This window comes from Taeniopygia guttata, chromosome 1 (assembly GCF_048771995.1).
Source record: "Taeniopygia guttata chromosome 1, bTaeGut7.mat, whole genome shotgun sequence".
NCBI lineage: Eukaryota > Metazoa > Chordata > Aves > Passeriformes > Estrildidae > Taeniopygia > Taeniopygia guttata.
Genome location: NC_133024.1, coordinates 14,362 through 31,596, shown reverse-complemented (window position 1 = coordinate 31,596; position 17,235 = coordinate 14,362). Strand labels below are relative to the sequence as shown.

At 50.6% G+C, this 17,235-nt stretch overlaps 3 long non-coding RNA genes across 3 annotated transcripts; all 3 read left to right on the top strand.

The window, feature by feature from the left end:
* Window positions 1-2,162: 2,162 nt before the first annotated feature.
* Window positions 2,163-4,714, top strand: LOC140680287 (uncharacterized). The gene is made up of 3 exons (XR_012051440.1): window positions 2,163-4,007; window positions 4,104-4,198; window positions 4,434-4,714. It is a non-coding gene; the product is annotated as an uncharacterized lncRNA (long non-coding RNA).
* Window positions 4,715-12,562: 7,848 nt separating this feature from the next.
* LOC140684313 (uncharacterized) lies at window positions 12,563-15,705 on the top strand. Its single transcript, XR_012056436.1, has 7 exons — window positions 12,563-13,241; window positions 13,329-13,495; window positions 13,579-13,659; window positions 13,740-14,518; window positions 14,606-14,772; window positions 14,856-14,936; window positions 15,017-15,705. It is a non-coding gene; the product is annotated as an uncharacterized lncRNA (long non-coding RNA).
* Window positions 15,706-15,729: 24 nt separating this feature from the next.
* On the top strand, window positions 15,730-17,010 carry LOC140684310 (uncharacterized). The gene is made up of 4 exons (XR_012056421.1): window positions 15,730-15,795; window positions 15,883-16,049; window positions 16,133-16,213; window positions 16,294-17,010. It is a non-coding gene; the product is annotated as an uncharacterized lncRNA (long non-coding RNA).
* The last annotated feature ends 225 nt before the right edge of the window (window positions 17,011-17,235 follow it).

Genomic DNA, 17,235 nt, shown 5'->3' with positions numbered 1-17,235 from the left:
CTGCTGAGTTTTCTTTCCCAGGGAAAACAGCCGATGTTTCTGCTCAGGGTCCTGTGGCCCTGAGCAGGCAGGTGATTGCAAAAAATCCGAACATCGAAGGATGGGCCCCATACAGAAGCTGCCTCCACCTCATACTTGTGCTGCCCTGACAGTCCCAGAGGAGCCCTACAAACTAACATCAGGAACCTGGACTGGTGAGTTTTCTTTCCCAGGAAAACAGCCGATGTTTGTGCTCAGGGCCCTGTGGCTCTGAGTCGGCAGCTGACTTCAAAAACTCCGAACATCGAAGGATAATTCCCTTACAGGAGCTGCCTCCACCTCATACTTGTGCTGCCCTGACAGTCCCAGAGGAGCCCTACAAGCTGACATGTGGAACCTGGACTGGTGAGTTTTCTTTCCCAGGAAAACAACCAATGTTTTTGCCCAGGGTCCTGTGCCCGTTAGCGGGGAGCTGCCTGCAAAAATTCCGAATATCGAAGGATGGGCCCCATAGAGAATCTGCCACCACTTTATACTTGTGCTGCCCTGACAGTCCCAGATAAGCCCTACAAACTGACATCAGGAACCTGGACTGGTGAGTTTTCTTTCCCAGGGAAAAGAGCCGATGTTTCTGCTCAGGGTCCTGTGGCCCTGAGCAGGCAGCTGATTGTAAAAAATCCAAACATCGAAGGATGGGCCCTATAGAGAAGGTGCCTCCACCTCATACTTGTGCTGCCCTGACAGTCCCAGAGGAGCCCTAGAAACTGACATCAGGAACCTGGACTGGTGAGTTTTCTTTCCCAGGGAAAACAGCCGATGTTTCTGCTCAGGGTCCTGTGGCCTTGAGCAGGCAGGCGATTGCAAAAAATCCGAACATCGAAGGATGGGCCCCATACAGAAGCTGCCTCCACCTCATACTTGTGCTGCCCCGACAGTCCCAGAGGAGCCCTACAAACTGACATCAGGAACCTGGACTGGTGAGTTTTCTTTCCCAGGGAAAACAGTCGATGTTTCTGCTCAGGGTCCTGTGGCCCTGAGCAGGCAGCTGATTGCAAAAAATCCGAACATCGAAGGATGGGCCCCATACGGAAGTTGCCTCCACCTCATACTTGTGCTGCCCTGACAGTCCCAGAGGAGCCCTACAAACTGACATCTGGAACCTGGACTGGTGAGTTTTCTTTCCCAGGGAAAACAGCCGATGTTTCAGCTCTGGGTCATGAGGCTCTGAGCCGGCAGCTGACTGCAAAAAATCCAAACATCAAAGGATAAGTCCCGGACAGTAGCTGCCCCGACCTCATACTTGTGCTGCCCTGACAGTCCCAGACGAGCCCTACAAACTGACATCAGGAACCTGGACTGCTGAGTTTTCTTTCCCAGGGAAAACAGCCGATGTTTCTGCTCAGGGTCCTGTGGCCCTGAGCAGGCAGGTGATTGCAAAAAATCCGAACATCGAAGGATGGGCCCCATACAGAAGCTGCCTCCACCTCATACTTGTGCTGCCCTGACAGTCCCAGAGGAGCCCTACAAACTAACATCAGGAACCTGGACTGGTGAGTTTTCTTTCCCAGGAAAACAACCAATGTTTTTGCCCAGGGCCCTGTGCCCCTTAGCGGGGAGCTGCCTGCAAAAATTCCGAATATCGAAGGATGGGCCCCATAGAGAATCTGCCACCACCTTATACTTGTGCTGCCCTGACAGTCCCAGAGGAGCCCTACAAGCTGACATGAGGGACCTGGACTGGTGAATTTTCTTTCCCAGGGAAAACAGCCGATGTTTCTGCTCAGGATCCTGTGGCCCTTTAGGAGGCAGCTGATTGTAAAAAATCCAAACATCGAAGGACGGGCCCTATAGAGAAGGTGCCTCCACCTCATACTTGTGCCCTGACAGTCCCAGAGGAGCCCTACAAACTAACATCAGGAACCTGGACTGGTGAGTTTTCTTTCCCAGGGAAAACAGCCGATGTTTCTGCTCAGGGCCCTGTGGCTCTGAGCCGGCAGGTGACTGGAAAAAATCCGAACATCGAAGGATAAGTCCCAGACAGGAGCTGTCCCCACCTCATACTTGTGCTGCCCTGACAGTCCCAGAGGAACCCTACAAACTGACATCAGGAACCTGGACTGGTGAGTTTTCTTTCCCAGGGAAAACAGCCGATGTTTCTGCTCAGGGTCCTGTTGCCCTGAGCAGGCAGCTGATTGCAAAAAATCCGAACTTCGAAGGATAAGTCCCAGACAGTAGCTGCCCCGACCTCATACTTGTGCTGCCCTGACAGTCCCAGACGAGCCCTACAAACTGACATCAGGAACCTGGGATGGTGAGTTTTCTTTCCCAGGGAAAACAACCGATGTTTCTGCTCAGGGTCCTGTGGCCCTGAGCTGGCAGGTGATTGCAAAAAATCCGAACATCGAAGGATGGGCCCCATACAGAAGCTGCCTCCACCTCATACTTGTGCTGCCCTGACAGTCCCAGAGGAGCCCTACAATCTGACATCAGGAACCTGGACTGGTGAGTTTTCTTTCCCAGGGAAAACAGGTGATGTTTCTGCTCAGGGTCCTGTGGCTCTGAGCCGGCAGCTGACTGCAAAAAATCCAAACGTCGAAGGATATGTCCCAGACAGGAGCTGCCCCACCTCATACTTGTGCTGCCCTGACAGTCCCAGGGGAGCCCTACAAACTGACATCAGGAACCTGGACTGGTGAGTTTTCTTTCCCAGGGAAAACAGCCAATGTTTCTGCTTAGGGTCCTGTGGCCCTGAGCAGGCAGCTGATTGCAAAAAATCCGAACCTCGAAGGATAAGTCCCAGACTGGAGCTGCCCCAATCTCATACTTGTGCTGCCCTGACAGTCCCAGAGGAGCCCTACAAACTGACATCAGGAACCTGGACTGGTGAGTTTTCTTTCCCAGGGAAAACAGGTGATCTTTGTGCTCAGGGCCCTGTGGCTCTGAGCCGGCAGCTGATTGCAAAAAATCCGAATATCGAAGGATGGACCTCATAGAGAATCTGCCACCACCTCATACTTGTGCTGCTCTGACAGTCCCAGAGGAGCACTACAAACTGACATCAGGAACCTGGACTGGTGAGTTTTCTTTCCCAGGGAAAACAGCCGATGTTTCTGGTCACGGTCCTGTGGCCCTGAGCAGGCAGCTGATTGCAAAAAATCCGAACATCGAAGGATAAGCCCCATACAGAAGCTGCCTCCACCTCATACTTGTGCTGCCCCGACAGTCCCAGAGGAGCCCTACCAATTGACATCAGGAACCTGGACTGGTGAGTTTTCTTTCCCAGGGAAAACAGCCGATGTTTCTGCTCAGGGCCCTGTGGCTCTGAGTCGGCAGCTGATTGCAAAAAATCCGAACATCGAGGGCTGGGCCCAATACAGAAGCTGCCTCCACCTCATATTTGTGCTGCACTAACATTCCCATGGGAGCCCTACAAACTGACATCAGGAACCTGGACTGGTGAGTTTTCATTCCCAGGAAAATAACCAATGTTTTTGCCCTGAGCCCTGTGCCCCTTAGCGGGGAGCTGCCTGCAAAAATTCTGAATATCGAAGGATGGGCCTCATAGAGAATCTGCCACCACCTTATACTTGTGCTGCCCTGACAGTCCCAGAGGAGCCCTACAAACTGACATCAGGAACCGGGGCTGGTGAGTTTTCTTTCCCAGGGGAATTATTCGATGTTTCTGCTCAGGGCCCTGTGGCTCTGAGCCGGCAGCTGACCGCAAAAAACACGAACATCGAAGGATAAGTTCCAGACCGGAGCTGCCTCCACCTCATACTTGTGCTGCCCTGACAGTCCCAGAGGAGCCCTACAAACTGACATCAGGAACCTGGACTGGTGAGTTTTCTTCCCCAGGGTAAACAGCCGATGTTTCTGCTCAGGGCCCCGTGGCTCTGAGCCGGCTGCTGATTGCAAGAAATCCGAACATCGAAGGATAAGTCCCAGACTGGAGCTGCCTCCACCTCATACTTGTGCTGCCCTGACAGTCCCAGAGGAGCCCTACAAACTGACATCAGGAACCTGGACTGGTGAGTTTTCTTTCCCAGGGAAAACAGCCGATGTTTGTGCTCAGGGCCCTGTGGCTCTGAGCCGGCAGCTGACTGCAAAAAATCCGAACATCGAAGGATAAGTCCGAGACCGGAGCTGCACCCACCTCATACTTGTGCTGCCCTGATAGTCCCAGAAGAGCCCTACAAACTGACATCAGGAACCTGGACTGGTGAGTTTTCTTTCCCAGGGAAAACGGCCAATGTTTCTGCTCAGGGTCCTGTGGCCCTGAGTGGGCTGTTGATTTCTAAAAGTCCGAGAATCAAAGGTTGTCTTCCAGAGGGAACCTGCCTCCAGCTCATACTTTTACTTCCCTTACCATCCCAGAGGAGCCCTACAAACTGATATCAGGAACCTGGACTGGTGAGTTTTCTTTCCCAGGGAAAACAGCCGATGTTTCTGCTCAGGTTCCTGTGGCCCTGAGCTGGCAGGTGATTGCAAAAAATCCGAACATCGAAGGATGGGCCCCATACAGAAGCTGCCTCCACCTCATACTTGTGCTGCCCCGACAGTCCCAGAGGAGCCCTACAAACTGACATCAGGAACCTGGACTGGTGAGTTTTCTTTCCCAGGGAAAACAGCCGATGTTTCTGCTCAGGGTCCTGTGGCCCTGATCAGGCAGGTGATTGCAAAAAATCCGAACATCGAAGGATGGGCCCCATACAGAAGCTGCCTCCACCTCATACTTGTGCTGCCCCGACAGTCCCAGAGGAGCCCTACAAACTGACATCAGGAACCTGGACTGGTGAGTTTTCTTTCCCAGGGAAAACAGCCGATGTTTCTGCTCAGGGTCCTGTGGCCCTGAGCAGGCAGCTGATTGCAAAAAATCCAAACATCGAAGGATGGGCCCCATACAGAAGCTGCCTCCACCTCATACTTGTGCTGCCCTGACAGTCCCAGAGGAGCCCTAGAAACTGACATCAGGAACCTGGACTGGTGAGTTTTCTTTCCCAGGGAAAACAGCCGATGTTTCAGCTCTGGGTCATGAGGCTCTGAGCCGGCAGCTGACTGCAAAAAATCCGAACATCGAAGGATAAGTCCCAGACAGGAGCTGCCCCCACCTCATACTTGTGCTGCCCTGACAGTCCCAGACGAGCCCTAAAAACTGACATCTGGAACCTGGACTGGTGAGTTGTCTTTCCCAGGGCAAAAAGCCAATGTTTCTGCTCAGGGTCCTGTGGCCCTGAGCAGGCAGCTGATTGCAAAAATTACGAACATCGAAGGACAAGTCCAAGACTGGAGCTGCCCCCACCTCATACTTGTGCTGCCCTGACAGTCCCAGACGAGCCCTACAAACTGACATCAGGAACCTGGACTGGTGAGTTTTCTTTCCCAGGGCAAAAAGCCGATGTTTCTGTTCAGGGTCCTGTGGTCCTGAGCAGGAGCTGATTGCAAAAATTACGAACATCGAAGGATAAGTCCCAGACAGGAGCTGCCCCCACCTGATACTTTTGCTGCCCTGACAGTCCCAGAAGAGCCCTACAAACTGACATCTGGAACCTGGACTGGTGAGTTTTCTTTCCCAGGGTAAACAGCCGATGTTTCTGCTCAGGTTCCTGTGGCCCTGAGCAGGCAGCTGATTGCAAAAAATCCAAACATCGAAGGATGGGCCCCATACAGAAGCTGCCTCCACCTCATACTTGTGCTGCCCCGACAGTCCCAGAGGAGCCCTACAAACTGACATCAGGAACCTGGACTGGTGAGTTTTCTTTCCCAGGGAAAACAGCCGATGTTTCTGCTCAGGGTCCTGTGGCCCTGATCAGGCAGGTGATTGCAAAAAATCCGAACATCGAAGGATGGGCCCCATACAGAAGCTGCCTCCACCTCATACTTGTGCTGCCCCGACAGTCCCAGAGGAGCCCTACAAACTGACATCAGGAACCTGGACTGGTGAGTTTTCTTTCCCAGGGAAAACAGCCGATGTTTCTGCTCAGGGTCCTGTGGCCCTGAGCAGGCAGCTGATTGCAAAAAATCCAAACATCGAAGGATGGGCCCCATACAGAAGCTGCCTCCACCTCATACTTGTGCTGCCCTGACAGTCCCAGAGGAGCCCTACAAACTGACATCTGGAACCTGGACTGGTGAGTTTTCTTTCCCAGGGAAAACAGCCGATGTTTCAGCTCTGGGTCATGAGGCTCTGAGCCGGCAGCTGACTGCAAAAAATCCGAACATCGAAGGATAAGTCCCAGACAGGAGCTGCCCCGACCTCATACTTGTGCTGCCCTGACAGTCCCAGACGAGCCCTAAAAACTGACATCTGGAACCTGGACTGGTGAGTTTTCTTTCCCAGGGCAAAAAGCCAATGTTTCTGCTCAGGGTCCTGTGGCCCTGAGCAGGCAGCTGATTGCAAAAATTACGAACATCGAAGGACAAGTCCAAGACTGGAGCTGCCCCCACCTCATACTTGTGCTGCCCTGACAGTCCCAGACGAGCCCTACAAACTGACATCAGGAACCTGGACTGGTGAGTTTTCTTTCCCAGGGCAAAAAGCCGATGTTTCTGTTCAGGGTCCTGTGGCCCTGAGCAGGCAGCTGATTGCAAAAATTACGAACATCGAAGGATAAGTCCCAGACAGGAGCTGCCCCCACCTGATACTTGTGCTGCCCTGACAGTCCCAGAAGTGCCCTACAAACTGACATCAGGAAGCTGGACTGGTGAGTTTTCTTTCCCAGGGAAAACAGCCGATGTTTCTGCTCAGGGTCCTGTGGCCCTGAGCAGGCAGCTGATTGCAAATAATCCGAACATCGAGGGCTGGGCCCAATACAGAAGCTGCCTCCCCCTCATATTTTGCTGCCCTGACAGTCCCAGAGGAGCCCTACAAACTGACATCAGGAACCTGGACTGGTGAGATTTCATTCCCAGGAAAACAACCATGTTTTTGCCCAGGGCCCTGTTCCCCTTAGCGGGGAGCTGCCTGCAAAAATTCTGAATATCGAAGGATGGGCCTCATAGAGAATCTGCCACCACCTTATACTTGTGCTGCCCTGACAGTCCCAGAGGAGCCCTACAAACTGACATCAGGAACCTGGACTGGTGAGTTTTCTTTCCCAGGGCAAAAAGCCGCTGTTTCTGCTCAGGGTCCTGTGGCTCTGAGCTGGCAGCTGACTGCAAAAAATCCGAACATCGAAGGATAAGTTCCAGACCGGAGCTGCCTCCGCCTCATACTTGTGCTGCCCTGACAGTCCCAGAGAAGCCCAACAAACTGACATCAGGAACCTTGTCTGGTGAGTTTTCTTCCCCAGGGAAAACAGCCGATGTTACTGAACAGGGTCCTGTGGCCCTGAGCAGGCAGCTGATTGCAAAAAATCCAAACATCGAAGGATGGGCCCCATACAGAAGCTGCCTCCACCTCATACTTGTGCTGCCCTGACAGTCCCAGAGGAGCCCTACAAACTGACATCAGGAACCTGGACTGGTGAGTTTTCTTTCCCAGGGAAAGCAGCCGATGTTTCTGCTCAGGGCCCTGTGGCTCTGAGCCGGCTGCTGATTGCAAGAAATCCGAACATCGAAGGATAAGTCCAAGACTGGAGCTGCCCCCACCTCATACTTGTGCTGCCCTGACTGTTCCAGAGGAGCCCTACAAACTGACATCAGGAACCTGGACTGGTGAGTTTTCTTTCCCAGGGAAAACAGCCGATGTTTCTGCTCAGGGCCCTGTGGCTCTGAGCCGGCTGCTGATTGCAAGAAATTTGAACATCGAAGGATAAGTCCCAGACAGGAGCTGCCCCCACCTGATACTTGTGCTGCCCTGATAGTCCCAGAGGAGCCCTACAAGCTGACATCAGGAACCTGGACTGGTGAGTTTTCTTTTCCAGGGAAAACAGACGATGTTTTTGCTCAGGGTCCTGTGGCCTTTATTAGATGACTGACTACAAAAATTCTGAACTTTGAAGGATGTGTCCCGAACCGAGGCTGCCCCCACCTCATACTTGTGCTGCCCTGACAGTCCCAGAGGAGCTTTACAAACTGACATCAGGAACCTGGACTGGTGAGTTTACTTTCTCAGGGCAAAGAGCTGGAGTTTGTGCTCAGGGTTCTGTGGCCCTGAGCGAGCAGCTGACTGCAAAAAATCCGAACTTCGAACGATGTGTCCCAGACCGGGGCTTCCGCCACCTCATACTTGTGCTGACCTGACCGTCCCTAGGGAGCACACGTATGAAGGGGCGCAGCCGATTTTTAGGGCACATGCTTCCATTGTCAGATTTTGTGCAGTCACTCGTCTGCTCTGGGCCACTGGGTCCTGAGTACAAACTTTGGCTGTTTACCCAGGGATAGAAAACTCACCAGTCCAAATTCCTGGTGTCATTTTTCAAGTTGTGCTTGGGATTTTCAAGGCAAGTTCTCAGCGACTTGGCATCAGCTTGGGTCCACCAGACATCTTTCTCCATTCAGATTTTCATGGGGCAGCCATTCATTCATGGCCCCTTGCTCTTGGACTCCATCAATGGCCCTTTTCTCTACGAAACATGGCTCACCCTCTGTGCTTCCTGATGTCAGTTTCACGGTGGTGCTTGTCTCTTCCAGGGCAGGCAGAATCCTTGCTGGCAGCAGTTTTGCTCCAGGATAAATCCTTTGCCATTCGGAACGAGCAGATGTAGAAAGTCACTTGGCGCTACAGGCCTCGTTATCCGACCTCTGCCCTTTTTCCCTGTAAATCAAGCTCACCCTTCCTGTGTGGTGATGTCTATTCACTGGAGGCATGCTGCTCTCCAAGGGCAGCGAGAGTTCCTGGTGTTGGCCGCTGTGGTCTGTGAGAAAGCGTTCACTGTTTGCAAATTTGGTAGCACAATTCCTGTTTGGCTAGGGGAAAGACTGTTAATTATCTTGGAAATGAAAGTCTGGCACCCCGTTTTTTAAGGGTCTGACAAAGGGCTCTGCAGGAGAGGGAACACCCCGCAGGACCTTTCTTTACCTCATTCCCCACTCCTAGGTGTAGCAGCTCTCCATGTGACCAGCTGTTTTCACTGCAGCTACCTGGACACACCTGCTCAGGGAGCTTCTAATCCAGAGGAGCTAACAGGGGTATCCTAGGTGTTCCTCCAGGAGCTATGGTTGCAACATCCAGCAGGGACTGGGGAGCAGCCAGAGCCACCTGGGCACGGAGCATCCTTTTCAGAAAATGCCAAGGGAAGAGCCCTCTTGCCAAGGGGCAGCACCTGCGCAGGCTGGGCAGCATGTGGGGTTCCATGGGAGAGCTTTCAGCTTTCCCCTTCTATTGTGTCAGCCCCTCCCTAGAACCCCCAGACCTTCCAAAGCACTCCCAGAAAAGAGGGGGGTTATGAAGAGAGAAGGGGTTTAAATTATGGGAAAAAGCTTCCTTTTCCATTATTTCTTGTGTTCAAATCATGAGGGAATCCACTTCCCCCGCAATTTTAATGGTCTCAGTTGAAATAGTCCCTGCCTTTTCTATGCTGTTAGGGGTGTCAATTGACAGGGAATCCCCATTTTCCATTATTTTCCAGTTTAAATAGAAGGGGAAACCTTGACAATGCTTTTTATGGGCATGAATTAAGGGTAACCCTTTTTGTTGTCCTAAGGCTTAAATTGAGGGGGAAGCCCAGCTATCCCTCTTTTTTAAGGGTTTGGATTGAGGGGAAAATCCCTGTGTCTTCATCACTGAAGAGACTTAAAGTGAGGAAAACCTCTCTTTTCCCAATATTCTAGGGAGTTAAACTAAAGGACAGAAGCTATTTATTTGCCATTGCATCCCTTTCAGTGGAGGCAACTTCCCCATTTCCTCATTTTAAGGAATTCACTTGAAGGAGGCTCTTCTAGAATGCTTTTCCAGCATTTTAAGGGTTTAAAACTACTTTTCAGGGCACTTCTTTCTGTGCCCTAGGACTAAATATCTCAGTGAAAGGCAAGCCTAGCATGTACTTAACCTTGATGCTGCCCAGGAAGCTATCTTTTTTCCTTATTTTTATTTAAAATGTAGTTAGTCCTAATTAGTAGCCCCAAGGAGAGTTGGACTGTTCATAGAATTAGTATTCTTCTCCACCCTTAGTCTCATGTTGAGTACTACTTAGTAGTCACTGAGGAGTAATATAAGTTAACAGCAAATTACCCAACTTATCTAGATATGCTGCCTAAAGAACAAAGTTTTATTTCTTACCAGTTTCCTTGCCCTTTTGCTCCAAGTAGTTGTAGCAAAAAAGAAAGTGCTGTTATTTCCCTGAAGAGTTTTCTTCTATATGCATCCCATTACTCCCCTTGAATTCAAATCAGAGGAGCCAAACAGCCACAGCTGCTCTGAGGGCTTTTATACCCGGTGGGGTTTGGCCCCTCCCTTTTCCTGGGTGTCATGGGAATGAGAGGCGGACTCAATCAGGGGTATATTAACCCCAGCCTTTGCCAAGGGGCTTCATTCCCTCTCTGGGATCCACTGGGGTAAGAGCTCTCCTCTCATTTTTGTGAAGAGGCTCTTTCAGCTTAGCTTGTTCTCTGTAGGTGCTTTTGGGCTTCTAGTGTAACAGAGGCTTTGAAGATACTGTGAAGAAAATGACACTGAACACAGGGAGTATTTAATTTCATGATTTGGGGTTGTGCATTCAGGGGTGGTGAAGTGCTTCTGTAATTTCTGACATTTTTTGTTTTGGTTTGGTTTGGTTTTTAGGAGGAGTGCAACTTCCTGTAATTCCAGGTTGTGTCACGTACAACATTTTTTCAGCAGAGTGATCATGTTCCAAAAGGGATCTGCCCTGTGTCAAAGATGATGTCTGAGATTGAGGTTTCAGGTGAGTTGAGGTTTGGGACTAAGAGTGGGAGAGTGAGCAAGGTACCCAGTTAAGAGTTACTGTGGTGGGGTTTTGCAGGCAGTAGGGTGAGAAATGGTGTCTATTTGCAAGGCTTTTCACAAGCGTAGCAGAGGCATCCGTGTGTCATACAGCACACAAGCTCATCCACTGAACTCACAGAAATGCCATGTAACTTTGCCTCTCTAAACCAGGTGCTACTCATAATAACAGCCAAACCTTAGACTAGGGATGGAGCTGGAGACTTGAGCACCCAGGCACACTCAGGAGAGGATAAGTATCTGACTTGCTGGGATTTGGTTCACATAACACTAAACTCAACCATTGATTTTCCTGTTCTTTATTCTAGCTGACTAAGAGGCTAACAGGAGATCCCCTCCGAGGCAGACTCATTTCAGGTCCAACGTGGATTCGCATTTCCACTCATACAAAAGATAAGTCAGGGCCGCGGCCTGGGGATGGGAGTAGTGGCCCCCTTCTGCACCCAATGGGGATTTGAATCCCCAGATATGTGCAAGATAAGTCAAGAGCTACAACCCACAGAGGGGATGGAAGAGAGGTGCCAGGCTGGGACTCCCCAGGAGGGGTTTTTGAGTTTGTTTTAGAGATGAGGATGTCCAAGAAGTGTCTCCTTAGGCCAGCTAAAGGAAAAGTGTCTGTTTTGATCACAGTGCTGAGGTGCGCAGGGCAGAGCAGTTCCAGTGTGTGTCCTGTCACTTGTCTCTGGTGCACTCTGTGTTCTTTGGGTCTCTCGGTCCTTTCTTCTCATCAAAAGCTCTCTCTCCCTGGCCTGTCCCCTTGTTTTTCATGTCCTGTCCTGTGTCACGGGTGTCTGCACATATTTGTACCAGACCTGCTCTGCCCTGTTGCTTAGCCTGTAATACCACAAGTCCTGGGGACTTGAAATTGGTAATGCAGGGTGTAGTTGTGCTCTAGATTGTGTTAGGAGATTGACATAATATGTTTGGTGGTGTTAAGTTTTCTTGCACCGGTTTGATACTAGTCCTAACTTCCTTTCAGATGCAGACATTTCAAATCTGTGGCGGAGGGCCCCAGTCCTGGGTGAGGAACTTCCCATGAGCAGGTCAGTCATTGTTTGCATTTACAGGGGAAGTCTAAATGGTGACTCTGTTACAGCCCTGTTCTTTGCCTTTATTTTTAGGAGGTCCAGGCAGAGAGCAGCAGTGAAGGCCTAGTGTGCCAGGTGAGCTGTGGACAGAAGCAGTTGTTCTTGCTCAGGTTTCAGTTTTTGTGACACTGTAATCATCCATTCTTGTTTTTGTGCTTTAGGGAATCCACTGGGAGTATGCCAAGCCCCTGTCACCAGCTGGCTGATGGACTGGGTTTCCTGCGCTTATGAGCCCTCTGGAAGTATTACAGGACCCTGTGATGAAGCTTTCTGATTTTGCATTTCAAGGTCCCATCCTGGTAGCCCAGAGCAGTGGCCAAGGAGTTGTGGTGAGTCGGGGAGGTAGGGAGGAGGAGTGAGAGTCCTCTCGAGTTTCAGCCTTGTGTCCCCTTAGCCTAGGTGTACCCTGCAATGATGGTGTCAGAATCCAACCACACCCGGAGCGTGCAGGCCAAGAACCCGGGCATTCTGAGGAGGATGGTGAGTAGCAAAATGATCAGGTTTTGGCCCATGTGCTGTTAAGGCTGTGCACCGACGTTTGGTTTTCTTTCTCTTGGCAGGCCAAGAGCTGACAGCTGGAACTTACCAGACAGGAAGACGGCCTTCTTCTGCAGCCAACAAGGATTTGCATCCCCAGATATGTGCAAGATAAGTCAAGGGCTACAACCCACAGAGGGGATGGAAGAGAGGTGCCAGATTGGGACTCCCCAGGAGGGGTTTTTGAGTCAGTTTTGGATACGGGGATGTCTAAGAAGCATCTCCTTAGGCCAGCTGAAGGGAAAGTGTCTGTTTTGATCACAGTGCTGAGGTGCGCAGGGCAGAGCAGTTCCGGTGTGTGTCCTTTCACTTGTCTCTGGTGCACTCTCTGTTCTTTGCGTCTCTCTGTCCTTTCTTCTCATCAAAAGCTCTCCCTCCCTGTTCTGTCTCCTGGTTTGTCATGTCCTGTCCTGTGTCACGGGTGTCTGCACATATTTGTACCGGACCTGCTCTGCCCTGCTGCGTAGCCTGTAATAGCACAAGTCCTGGGGACTTGAAATTAGCAATGCAGGGTGTAGTTGGGCTCCAGATTATATTAGGAGATTGACATGACATGTTTGGTACTGTTAAGTTGTCCTGCAGCGGTTTGACGTTAGTCCTAACTTCCTTTCAGATGCAGACATTTCAAGTCTGTGGCGGAGGGCCCCAGTCCTGGGTGAGGAAATTCCCATGAGCAGGTCAGTCATGGTTTGCATTTACAGGGGAAGTCTAAATGGTGACTCTGTTTCAGCACTGTTCTGTGCCTTTATTTTTAGGAGGTCCAGACGGATAGCAGCAGTCAAAGCCCAGTGTGCCAGGTGAGCAGTGGACAGAAGCAGTTGTTCTTGCTAAGGTTTCAGTTTTTGTTGCAGCTGTAAGCATCCATTCTTGTTTTTGTGCTTTAGGGAATCGACTTGGAGTGCACATACCTCTGTCAGCAACTGGCTGATGGACCAGGTTTCCTGCACTTGTGATCTCGGTGGAAGTATTACAGGACCCTGTGATGAAACCTTCCAAGTTTGTGTTTCATGGTCCCATCCTGGTTGCCCAGAGCAGTGGCCAAGGAGTTGCAGTAAGTCAGGGAGGCAGGGAGGAGGAGTGAGAGTCCTCTCGAGTTTCAGCAATGCCACATCACCTTGTCTCTCCTTTGCCTAGGTGTACCCTGCAATGACGGCGTCAGAATCCAAGCACGCCCAAAGTTTACTGGCCCAGAACACGGGCATTCTGAGGAGAATGGTGAGTAGCAGAATTATCAGGTTTTGGCCAATGTGCTGTTAAGACTATGCACTGATGTTTGGTTTTCTTCCTGTTGGCAGACCTAGAGGTGACAGCTGGAACTTACCAGACAGGCAGACGGCCTCCTTCTGCAGCCAACAGGGATTTGCATTCTCAGAATGCATGCAAGATAAGTCGAGGGTTACGACCCACAGAGGGGATGGAAGTGGGGTGGTGGGTTGGGACTTTCTAGAAGGGGTTTTTGTGTCTGTTTTAGAGATGGGGATGTCCAAGAAGCATCTCCTATAGTCCACCTAAGGGGAAAGTGTTTCTTTTGATCTCAGTGCTGAGGTGCACAGGGCAGAGCAGTTCCGGTGTGTGTCCTGTCACTTGTGTTTGGTGCACTCTTGGTTGTTTGGGTCTCTTGGTCTTTGCAGACCTTCTTCTTGTGCAAACCTCTCTCTCCCTCTCCTGTCCTGTCGTTTGTCACGTCCTGTCCTGCATCACGGGTGCCTGCACGTATTTCTCCCGGAGCTGCTCTGCCCTGCTGCGTAGCCTGTAATAGCCCAATTCCTGGGGACTTGAAATTTGTAATGCAGGGTGTAGTTGGGCTCTAGATTATTTTAGGAGATTGACATAACATGTTTGGTGCTGTTAAGTTGTCCTGCAGCATTTTGACATTAGTTCTAAGTTCTTTTCAGATGCAGACAGTTCAAATCAGTGGCAGAGGGCCCCAGCCTGGGGGAGTTTGTTGCCATGAGCAGGGTATTGTTTGTATTTGCAGGCAGAGCTGAAATGGTGACTGTGTTACAGCAGTGTTCTTTGCCTTTAATTTTAGGAGGTCCAGACGGATAGCAGCAGTCAAAGCCCAGTGTGCCAGGTGAGCAGTGGACAGAAGCAGTTGTTCTTGCTAAGGTTTCAGTTTTTGTTGCAGCTGTAAGCATCCATTCTTGTTTTTGTGCTTTAGGGAATCGACTTGGAGTGCACATACCTCTGTCAGCAACTGGCTGATGGACCAGGTTTCCTGCACTTGTGATCTCGGTGGAAGTATTACAGGACCCTGTGATGAAACCTTCCAAGTTTGTGTTTCATGGTCCCATCCTGGTTGCCCAGAGCAGTGGCCAAGGAGTTGCAGTAAGTCAGGGAGGCAGGGAGGAGGAGTGAGAGTCCTCTCAAGTTTCAGCAATGCCACATCACCTTGTCTCTCCTTTGCCTAGGTGTACCCTGCAATGACGGCGTCAGAATCCAAGCACGCCCAAAGTTTACTGGCCCAGAACACGGGCATTCTGAGGAGAATGGTGAGTAGCAGAATTATCAGGTTTTGGCCAATGTGCTGTTAAGACTATGCACTGATGTTTGGTTTTCTTCCTGTTGGCAGACCTAGAGGTGACAGCTGGAACTTACCAGACAGGCAGACGGCCTCCTTCTGCAGCCAACAGGGATTTGCATTCTCAGAATGCATGCAAGATAAGTCGAGGGTTACGACCCACAGAGGGGATGGAAGTGGGGTGGTGGGTTGGGACTTTCTAGAAGGGGTTTTTGTGTCTGTTTTAGAGATGGGGATGTCCAAGAAGCATCTCCTATAGTCCACCTAAGGGGAAAGTGTTTCTTTTGATCTCAGTGCTGAGGTGCACAGGGCAGAGCAGTTCCGGTGTGTGTCCTGTCACTTGTGTTTGGTGCACTCTTGGTTGTTTGGGTCTCTTGGTCTTTGCAGACCTTCTTCTTGTGCAAACCTCTCTCTCCCTCTCCTGTCCTGTCGTTTGTCACGTCCTGTCCTGCATCACGGGTGCCTGCACGTATTTCTCCCGGAGCTGCTCTGCCCTGCTGCGTAGCCTGTAATAGCCCAATTCCTGGGGACTTGAAATTTGTAATGCAGGGTGTAGTTGGGCTCTAGATTATTTTAGGAGATTGACATAACATGTTTGGTGCTGTTAAGTTGTCCTGCAGCATTTTGACATTAGTTCTAAGTTCTTTTCAGATGCAGACAGTTCAAATCAGTGGCAGAGGGCCCCAGCCTGGGGGAGTTTGTTGCCATGAGCAGGGTATTGTTTGTATCTGCAGGCAGAGCTGAAATGGTGACTGTGTTACAGCAGTGTTCTTTGCCTTTAATTTTAGGAGGTCCAGACGGATAGCAGCAGTCAAAGCCCAGTGTGCCAGGTGAGCAGTGGACAGAAGCAGTTGTTCTTGCTAAGGTTTCAGTTTTTGTTGCAGCTGTAAGCATCCATTCTTGTTTTTGTGCTTTAGGGAATCGACTTGGAGTGCACATACCTCTGTCAGCAACTGGCTGATGGACCAGGTTTCCTGCACTTGTGATCTCGGTGGAAGTATTACAGGACCCTGTGATGAAACCTTCCAAGTTTGTGTTTCATGGTCCCATCCTGGTTGCCCAGAGCAGTGGCCAAGGAGTTGCAGTAAGTCAGGGAGGCAGGGAGGAGGAGTGAGAGTCCTCTCGAGTTTCAGCAATGCCACATCACCTTGTCTCTCCTTTGCCTAGGTGTACCCTGCAATGACGGCGTCAGAATCCAAGCACGCCCAAAGTTTACTGGCCCAGAACACGGGCATTCTGAGGAGAATGGTGAGTAGCAGAATTATCAGGTTTTGGCCAATGTGCTGTTAAGACTATGCACTGATGTTTGGTTTTCTTCCTGTTGGCAGACCTAGAGGTGACAGCTGGAACTTACCAGACAGGCAGACGGCCTCCTTCTGCAGCCAACAGGGATTTGCATTCTCAGAATGCATGCAAGATAAGTCGAGGGTTACGACCCACAGAGGGGATGGAAGTGGGGTGGTGGGTTGGGACTTTCTAGAAGGGGTTTTTGTGTCTGTTTTAGAGATGGGGATGTCCAAGAAGCATCTCCTATAGTCCACCTAAGGGGAAAGTGTTTCTTTTGATCTCAGTGCTGAGGTGCACAGGGCAGAGCAGTTCCGGTGTGTGTCCTGTCACTTGTGTTTGGTGCACTCTTGGTTGTTTGGGTCTCTTGGTCTTTGCAGACCTTCTTCTTGTGCAAACCTCTCTCTCCCTCTCCTGTCCTGTCGTTTGTCACGTCCTGTCCTGCATCACGGGTGCCTGCACGTATTTCTCCCGGAGCTGCTCTGCCCTGCTGCGTAGCCTGTAATAGCCCAATTCCTGGGGACTTGAAATTTGTAATGCAGGGTGTAGTTGGGCTCTAGATTATTTTAGGAGATTGACATAACATGTTTGGTGCTGTTAAGTTGTCCTGCAGCATTTTGACATTAGTTCTAAGTTCTTTTCAGATGCAGACAGTTCAAATCAGTGGCAGAGGGCCCCAGCCTGGGGGAGTTTGTTGCCATGAGCAGGGTATTGTTTGTATCTGCAGGCAGAGCTGAAATGGTGACTGTGTTACAGCAGTGTTCTTTGCCTTTAATTTTAGGAGGTCCAGGCACATAGCAGCAGTCAAGGCCAAGTGTCCAAGGTGAGCAGTGGACAGAAGCAGTTGTTTTTACTCAGCTTTCAGTTTTTGGTGCAACTGTAAGCATCCATCCTCATTTTTGTGCTTTAGGGAATCAGCTCGGAGTACGCATACCTCTGTCAGCAACTGGCTGATGGACCAGGTTTCCTGCACTTGTGATCTCGCT